Source organism: Cydia splendana, chromosome 26, assembly GCF_910591565.1.
Source record: "Cydia splendana chromosome 26, ilCydSple1.2, whole genome shotgun sequence".
In the NCBI taxonomy this organism is placed as follows: Eukaryota; Metazoa; Arthropoda; class Insecta; order Lepidoptera; family Tortricidae; genus Cydia; species Cydia splendana.
The window spans coordinates 8,378,872-8,386,324 of record NC_085985.1 but is presented as its reverse complement, the minus strand read 5'-3'; the positions used below and the strand labels follow the sequence as shown (position 1 = coordinate 8,386,324).

General features: G+C 36.3%; 1 long non-coding RNA gene across 1 annotated transcript; it reads right to left on the bottom strand.

Annotated features, from left to right (window-relative positions):
- Positions 1 to 1,150: 1,150 nt before the first annotated feature.
- LOC134803470 (uncharacterized) lies at positions 1,151 to 6,995 on the bottom strand. Its single transcript, XR_010145981.1, has 6 exons — positions 6,002 to 6,995; positions 5,365 to 5,496; positions 3,890 to 4,025; positions 3,365 to 3,511; positions 2,257 to 2,396; positions 1,151 to 1,383 (listed from the first exon to the last, which is right to left on the bottom strand). It is a non-coding gene; the product is annotated as an uncharacterized LOC134803470 (long non-coding RNA).
- Positions 6,996 to 7,453: the final 458 nt, after the last annotated feature.

The following is a 7,453-nucleotide window of genomic DNA, read 5'->3' as shown; positions in this document are numbered from 1 at the left end:
TAACATTGTTTTATTTATTAATTTGTGTAAAAAATTTAACAATTTTACCAGGCTAAGGGTTAAGGGTTATATTTCCCACGTATGGCACTTCAAACATCTGTTCTATTTTTGATGAGTAAAACATTCAATTGTCATTTTCGAAATGTCAGCCTGGTAAAGGGTTAAAATTGTATAATTATATTTTAAATATTAATATAATAAAATTCGGGACTAACACATTCAGCACATGCACAAACAGGCGGCAAATGGGCAGAAGCTTCCTCCTCCTCCCTTATTGTCTACATTCGAAAAGAGTTAGTCAGACCAGGATATTAAGCGATTTTTATAGCACAGACGCGCAAATGTTATTTAAATACATAATTTCATAGAAATTTGGAATTTAAAATACACTTGCACGTTTGTGCTATAAAAATCGCTGCATACTTATCTTGGTCTCACTCTAATGTCATTTACATATTATTGACTAATCATTGACTATGTTTATTTGCACATACAAGAGTAAGAAATAAAATAGCCTACCTAACCTTATAAAATTATTTATCATAGGTACATTTATAACCGTTTCGGTGCGGTTGGCACGACAGGCGTGTCATCAATGATTTCAACGTGTGGCGCATGACACGACAGGCGTGCGATCATATTCTATGGCGTAAGGCACGCCTGCCGTGTCATGAAATAATTGTTCGCCGCCACAGCCAAAAGTTTTCGAAGTTTACACAACTCAGATATAATATAACATTTAGATTTTTACATTACAAGTCTTATATATTTCGTTCGTGTGTTCCTTTACGAGTAACATGTTTGCTTATCGTTATATACTATACTACTACACTGATTGTTTTGTAACAAAATTCTGCCATGGAAATTTGAAAAATAAACACACGCATTATACATCTTTACATTTTAAAGTATTCTATCTATCTATCTTTGTATATCTACATCATTTATATCGATGGTCAAATATTCAGAACTATACTAGACAAAGTTATGCAATCATAGTTAATAAACGTGTAATAGTTTAACTAGCAGGTACAATAAATTACACAATTTATTCCTGTAAAGGAGGCGATTCAAATATATGTGCCTTATTATCCTTATGCCTTACATTAGCTTTCTAATGTGAATTTAATAATTACCACAGCATGGCCTCATAGGAAATAAGACTAGTTTGCTAGCCTCTGCTTATATAGTAGATAAGTCTTAGTCTTCTTCTATACTACGTAGGTACGGGGCATTGGGTAATAGTTGCATTATCAGCTGGTAATGTAGCTCCTTGAAAAGCCGGCAGTGTTATTTTCATCGCCGTCGTCGGGAGTACGGTCTTCGCGTGTAGGCACAGCACGGATCACAGATCAGACAGTAGTGGCCATGGTGGTGGTGTAACTGAAACATCATAAGAACTGGTATTAGAATTATTACTATACTTACTATGTACTAATATTACTGTTTGACATCTTCATTACATTACTAGGAATTTCATTATTATTTAGAACAGCGGTAGGCAACAGGCGGCCCGTGAACCTCTCACTTGCGACCCGCGAGCCCCCTTGGCTATTTTGTATGTAATATTGATAAACGACAATGTTTGATAAAGTGACATATTAACAAAGTGCGGCCCGCTTCAACTTTTTTGGCTGCTAAAATGATGCCGACCGCTGATTTAGAATACTAATTTTATGATTCTTATTTTCTTTAGACGCTAGTTTACAATGACTTCGCCATTTTGAAAGTTTTCGACGTGTAATAGTTACATGTCGTTGAAGTGTCGCCGGGAAACAGACACACACCAACAATGCGCGTGCTATCCCTGGGGAAAGCGTATCTAAGTATAATCCTATAGTAGGACCTATGCCGATGGTTGTTGGATCTGTCGGCGAATGAAACAGCTTTCTCGTCACCCCCCAATGCAAATCTACACAATGGATGGTTAACTTCATAGCTACAGTCCAAAACGCAGACATATTCGCAGACAAGTGGCCGTCCCTACAACGTAGTATCAGGATTTTTTTTAACTCTGCCTATGTTACTTAATATCAGTTTTTTTTAAATGTCTAGGTAACTTAGTAATACATAATATGTATGTTAGAGATAGTTCGAAAAGTGTATACATATTTATGAATTTTATGATACTGACTATGTATTATTAACAGTATAAGTGTCTTGGCATCTTGCAGCTGTAAACTTATACTTAGTGTTTGCCTGAATAAATAAAAAATAATAAAGAACTGCAAATCAGTGTCCATAACACTAAGTTACCTTTTAATATCCCAAATGTTAGCTCTATAGTGGAGCGCGCCTTATTTTGTATGGCGTTATAGCCTCGGGGATTCTTCTGCGGCGCCGGTTGCAGAAATCATAAGGTGTCCCGTGTTCCCGCAGTGGATACCCGGAGTCTTCTAAAATTATAATAAGCACATTATATTAATAGTGGGTTAATATCTGCCTAAAAACCATCGCTGGTGTTACGGAACCTTTCCTGAAGGCCGCAATGGAAACATTTATTTGTAACTAAGGGGCTGTCCATAAATTCCATAAATTACGTCATCGATTTTTGACGATTTTTCCTCCTACTTCATGCTACCGTCATCCGATGTCCAGACCCCCCCCCCCTAATTTGAAATGACGTAATTTATGAATAGCCCCTAACACAAACAAACGAAGAGTCTCTCACCCTAAATGCATATACAATAAGCGGCAATTATTGCCGTTCTGTCAGGGATAATAATATAAAATAAGACAATTATATTCCTATTATTTCCGTCCTCCACATTTTGCAACTAGAATTAGACCAAGATAAGGCTGCAACGATATTGATAGCATGCACAGTGTAGGTAAGTGTTATTTATGCGTCATAATTTCAGAAGTTTGACGTTTAAAATAACAGTTGCACTGCTTGTGCTATCAGAATTATTGCAGTCTTCTCTTGGTCTAACTCTAGGGTCATTCGAAATATTTCGTAAATAGTTTCCGTGATGAGCTAAACCTTTTAGCAGCCAAGGGCCACATAAGTACATAGTTGTTAACAATGTTGAAGTGGGCCGCACTTTATTAATATTTGTGAATTTATCAGATATTGTCGTTTGTCAATATTACATACAAAATAGCCAGCAAGGCTCGCGGGCCGGGCTGCAAGCGAAAGATTAGCAGGCCGCATGCAGCCCGCGGGCCGCCTGTTGCCGACCGCTGCGTTAAACCATTAATGAACCCCTGACGTAACATGTGCATCTATGTCTGTCTGTAGTACGTAGCCCCCAACACACACATACACTCACACAGGCTCATTGATCTTACTGTAGGATCGTTTAGTGTATGATTAAGAACACAATATATATTTATATAAATTATTAAGTTATAACATACCTACCTACCTAATGTGCGCTATTTCGCTGGTACCACATGCCCGCTGCTCGAAGTAGTCTTGACTAATGCTAATGCTACATATGAAGGCGTCGTGGGTTGCCCTGCCGTACGACGCGTCCATGTTAATGATGTAGTTGACTTGTTCCCATATCTGAAAACCGAACGTTACATAATGTTAATTTATATTTCACCATAGTACGAAATTCGTTAGCTTAGCTCCCTTTTGCTTGTATTGTACAATTCTAATTTATTCCTATTTTTTCAGTCATCCACATTTTACATCTAGCGTCATTCGACAATTTTGTAAATCATTTTTTCCATGATGCGCTAACTAAACGATTAATTGATTGTGTGTGTGTGTGTGTGTGTGTGTGTGTGTGTGTGTGTGTGTGTGTGTGTGTGTGTGTGAATTAATAAAAATGAACACACACACACACATACACACACATGCTTATTAATATTACTGTGGTATCGTAGTGCGTGATTAGAAACACCAAATATATTTATATAAATTATAACACATACCTACCTAATGTACACTATTTCGCTGGTGCCACACATGCCAGCTGCTCGAAGTAATCTCGACTAACGCTGTTGCTCCATATAAAGGTGTCGTAGGTTGTCCCACCATACGACTTGTCCACGTAATTGATATGATCCCGTATCTGAAAACCAAACGTCAGTTGTTGTTAATTTCTTTTTCACTTTAGTACGAAGTTACAAATAAAGGAAGTCAAATTCAAATCATGAATATTTTAGAGTAGGTATACAGTAGTATACACATCTTCTATAAAGTCTGAAAATAAGTAATGTAAGGCTTAGTAAATTAAATAAATTAACAATCCATACTTTCATACTAATATTATAAATGCGCGTAAAAGTGTGTCTGTCTGTTACCTCTTGACGCTTAAACCCCTGAACCGATTTGGACTAAATTTGGTATGGATATAGTTTGGGCCCCGAGAAAGGGTTACTTTTTTTCAATCATCTTCATCATCCCACGCAGACAATGTCGCGGGCAGAAGCTAGTAATTAATAAATATCTTGGACACGGCGCGTATAGTACCTACGTCGATTCCTCTCACTGCGGCCTTGACCACCGGCAGCTTGGGCCTTGCCCCGCTGCTGGCGGCATTCTAGGTTAGTTTTTTTAATAATATGTTTATATATTTTTTATTGTTTTGTGATTTTTTTATATTCTACTTATATATTCAAATCGTAAAAACCTAAAAGCTAAGACACAAATCGACCTAGTCCAATAGAAAGCTAAATAAAGCTTGTATTGTGAGTACTAAATGAAGATATAATTATACAATAGATAGAATAATATAAAACATTCATAACTCCGGATCATATATCTGTGATAAACACAGAAATAAATACCTTTACCAGGATTCGAGCTCGAAAATTCCTGTTTTATTGACGGGGTCACTACCGACTGGGCTAAGAGCCAGTTTAAAATTAAAATATTTTGGGATTAGAATAAACTGGTTAAGATTATTATTCCACAAAATTATTTTTACACACATGGAAAACATGAAATATACTGATCAATATATCAACCTCCTAACAGGATAAAGAGGCAATCTTTTTTTATAAGGTACACTAAAGAGACAACTTTCAAAACATTATTACAATAGTAAACAGTAGTATACATAAGAGGTAGGTTTTTTTATAAAATTGCCCTTCAAAACAAGCACAGAAATAGACAAGCTGTTTTAGCTGCTTCTATTAGACTAATAATAATAATATATCTGCCGGAAATAAAATTGCGTATCATTTTATTAGGCAGTCGTCCGTTTTATACCATTTATATCCCTTAGCTCAGTACTTATCATCACCATCGCTTGCACGCATTAGCCTAGTTAATTTTAGATACCATCAACTCTCAATAGTCCTTACACCCTGGCGGATGCTGCCTCTGCGTGTGTTCCATGACGCGGGCAAGGGCAGCATCCGCTGGGTTTACCCCTTACATTTCATTAAGTGTCAAAAGGGACTCACGTGTTGCCTACGGCTCCGCGCACGCCTACCAAAGGTCCGGAACACCATTGTTCCGTGATGGAAAAGATATACAAGAAGCGGTCTTCATATTCCTATGGCCCATGAAGGGTCACATGTGTGCATCGAAAACCCCTGGAATGCAGAATGAAATTATTAGTACTTAATTTATGAAATATGATATAAGATTAATGTGCATTACTTCTAATGTACAATGTATGTATAACTATTTTTTTGAGAAGAGCCCTACTTAAGTACTACTTAGCATCAATTATGTATATATGTAAACTTCTTTTAGAATTGGGTAGATACGTAATTATTGTATGTAGGTAAGATTACCTACATATAAGGAACACTGTGTATAGATAGAGTGGGGGCTAGAACAACCTTAACTGTAAATGTTTTATGTATTTATTTATTTTAACATTTCAATCAGGTAAGAAGACCCATATATTACAAATACAATTTGACTGACCAATTCTTCTTTTTAAACCCAAGATTTTTTTTTAACAATATCTATCAGTATATTTTATAAATTCATATTCATTCATGGTATATTAAGTAGTGTGTGCCAGGTACTCACAGTATTATTTTATCTGATATGAGGTTATTATAAATAATGTAAACAAATTTCACTTACCCGGCTTTAATGATAGCCCATACTGATAAGACCGGGGTAATTTAGCAGTTGGACACCGCTTGCTGAGAAACAGGCATCCATTTGGTCCCGGCCCACTTCATGTTGATAATCTGCCTGCCATAAAAGTTTAAATGGAAAAATAACGTAGAAGTACACTACTTTGCGAACAACTCAGTTTGAATCTCGGCATTATGTATTTATTTATGTGATGAGCACAGATATCTGTTCCTGAGTCATTTGGTGTGTGTTTTCCATGTGTGTATTTATTATATATCACAACATAAGCCTTCTTGAGCTTATTGTGGGGCTTTGTCAATTTGGGTAAGATTGTCCCATAACATTTATATACATATATTATTAAATTAATATCTTCTGTATAATACAAAAATACATTCTATCAAATGGTATATTATTTTAATTAGATACTGACAGACACTACATAGCTTCCCATGAAGGTAGAACTTTGAATACTTGAAACATACATCTTGCAATGCTCTAGACCTTTTATTGTGAATGTTCAATGTTTTGACTATTTGATTAATGACTTACGAAATAATCTAAAACGTATACCTTATTGAACAGGGTCCTACAGCTATTTCGTCGTGGATGTGGAAATATGCAGCGTGGTATTTACAAACTCCGCGTCCAGAACTTTCACTTAGCGGAATTTTTATCGCATTAGGCATCTATAGAAGCGGCTTGTTGCCGGATTTCTTCAGCCAGGTTCTCTTGCGACAGAAACATCTTTGTAATAGTTCACAAACAAACAGTACAATTTCACGCAGCACGACACAATCAACTATAATAATAAGATACACGAAGGGCATGATACCCTATTATGACAGAATAAAATTGCCAGGTCATGAAATTGAAAAAACAGGAGCACTGCTTTGAAACTGCGAGTTGATCGAGCATAATCCCCAAATATCTATTTATTCATCCCGCTGCAGTGCTCAAAAACCGAGGACATTCAAAATATTTGCAAAACAATGCGCGGATTCACTGCCACAAAAACGGGATAAAAAGCTGAAAGGTGAGTTAGGGGTCATCCATTAATTACGTCACACGAATTTCTAAGTTTTTTGACCCCTCCCCCCCCCCTTGTCACATTTGGTCACATTTGGCAAACCCCTCCCCCCTAGTGTGACGTCACATTTTTTCTACGAAATCGCCAAATCGAATTAAGTAAGTACCTAAGTATTATTAATATTTTATCAAAATATTTTTGACGATATAAATATTAGTAATTATATAACCCAAAACTGCTTAGGAAAGAAAATTAAAAGAATAAAAACGATTATCGTTTTAAAAACTTGTTATTTAAATGTACAGCGAATAAAATAATCAAAAAAAAAATTCGGTTACTGATGAAGTTAAAGTGACGTCACAAAGTTTGTGTCTCCCCCCTCCCCCATGTCACAATATGTCACATTTTCTGGACCCCCTCCCACC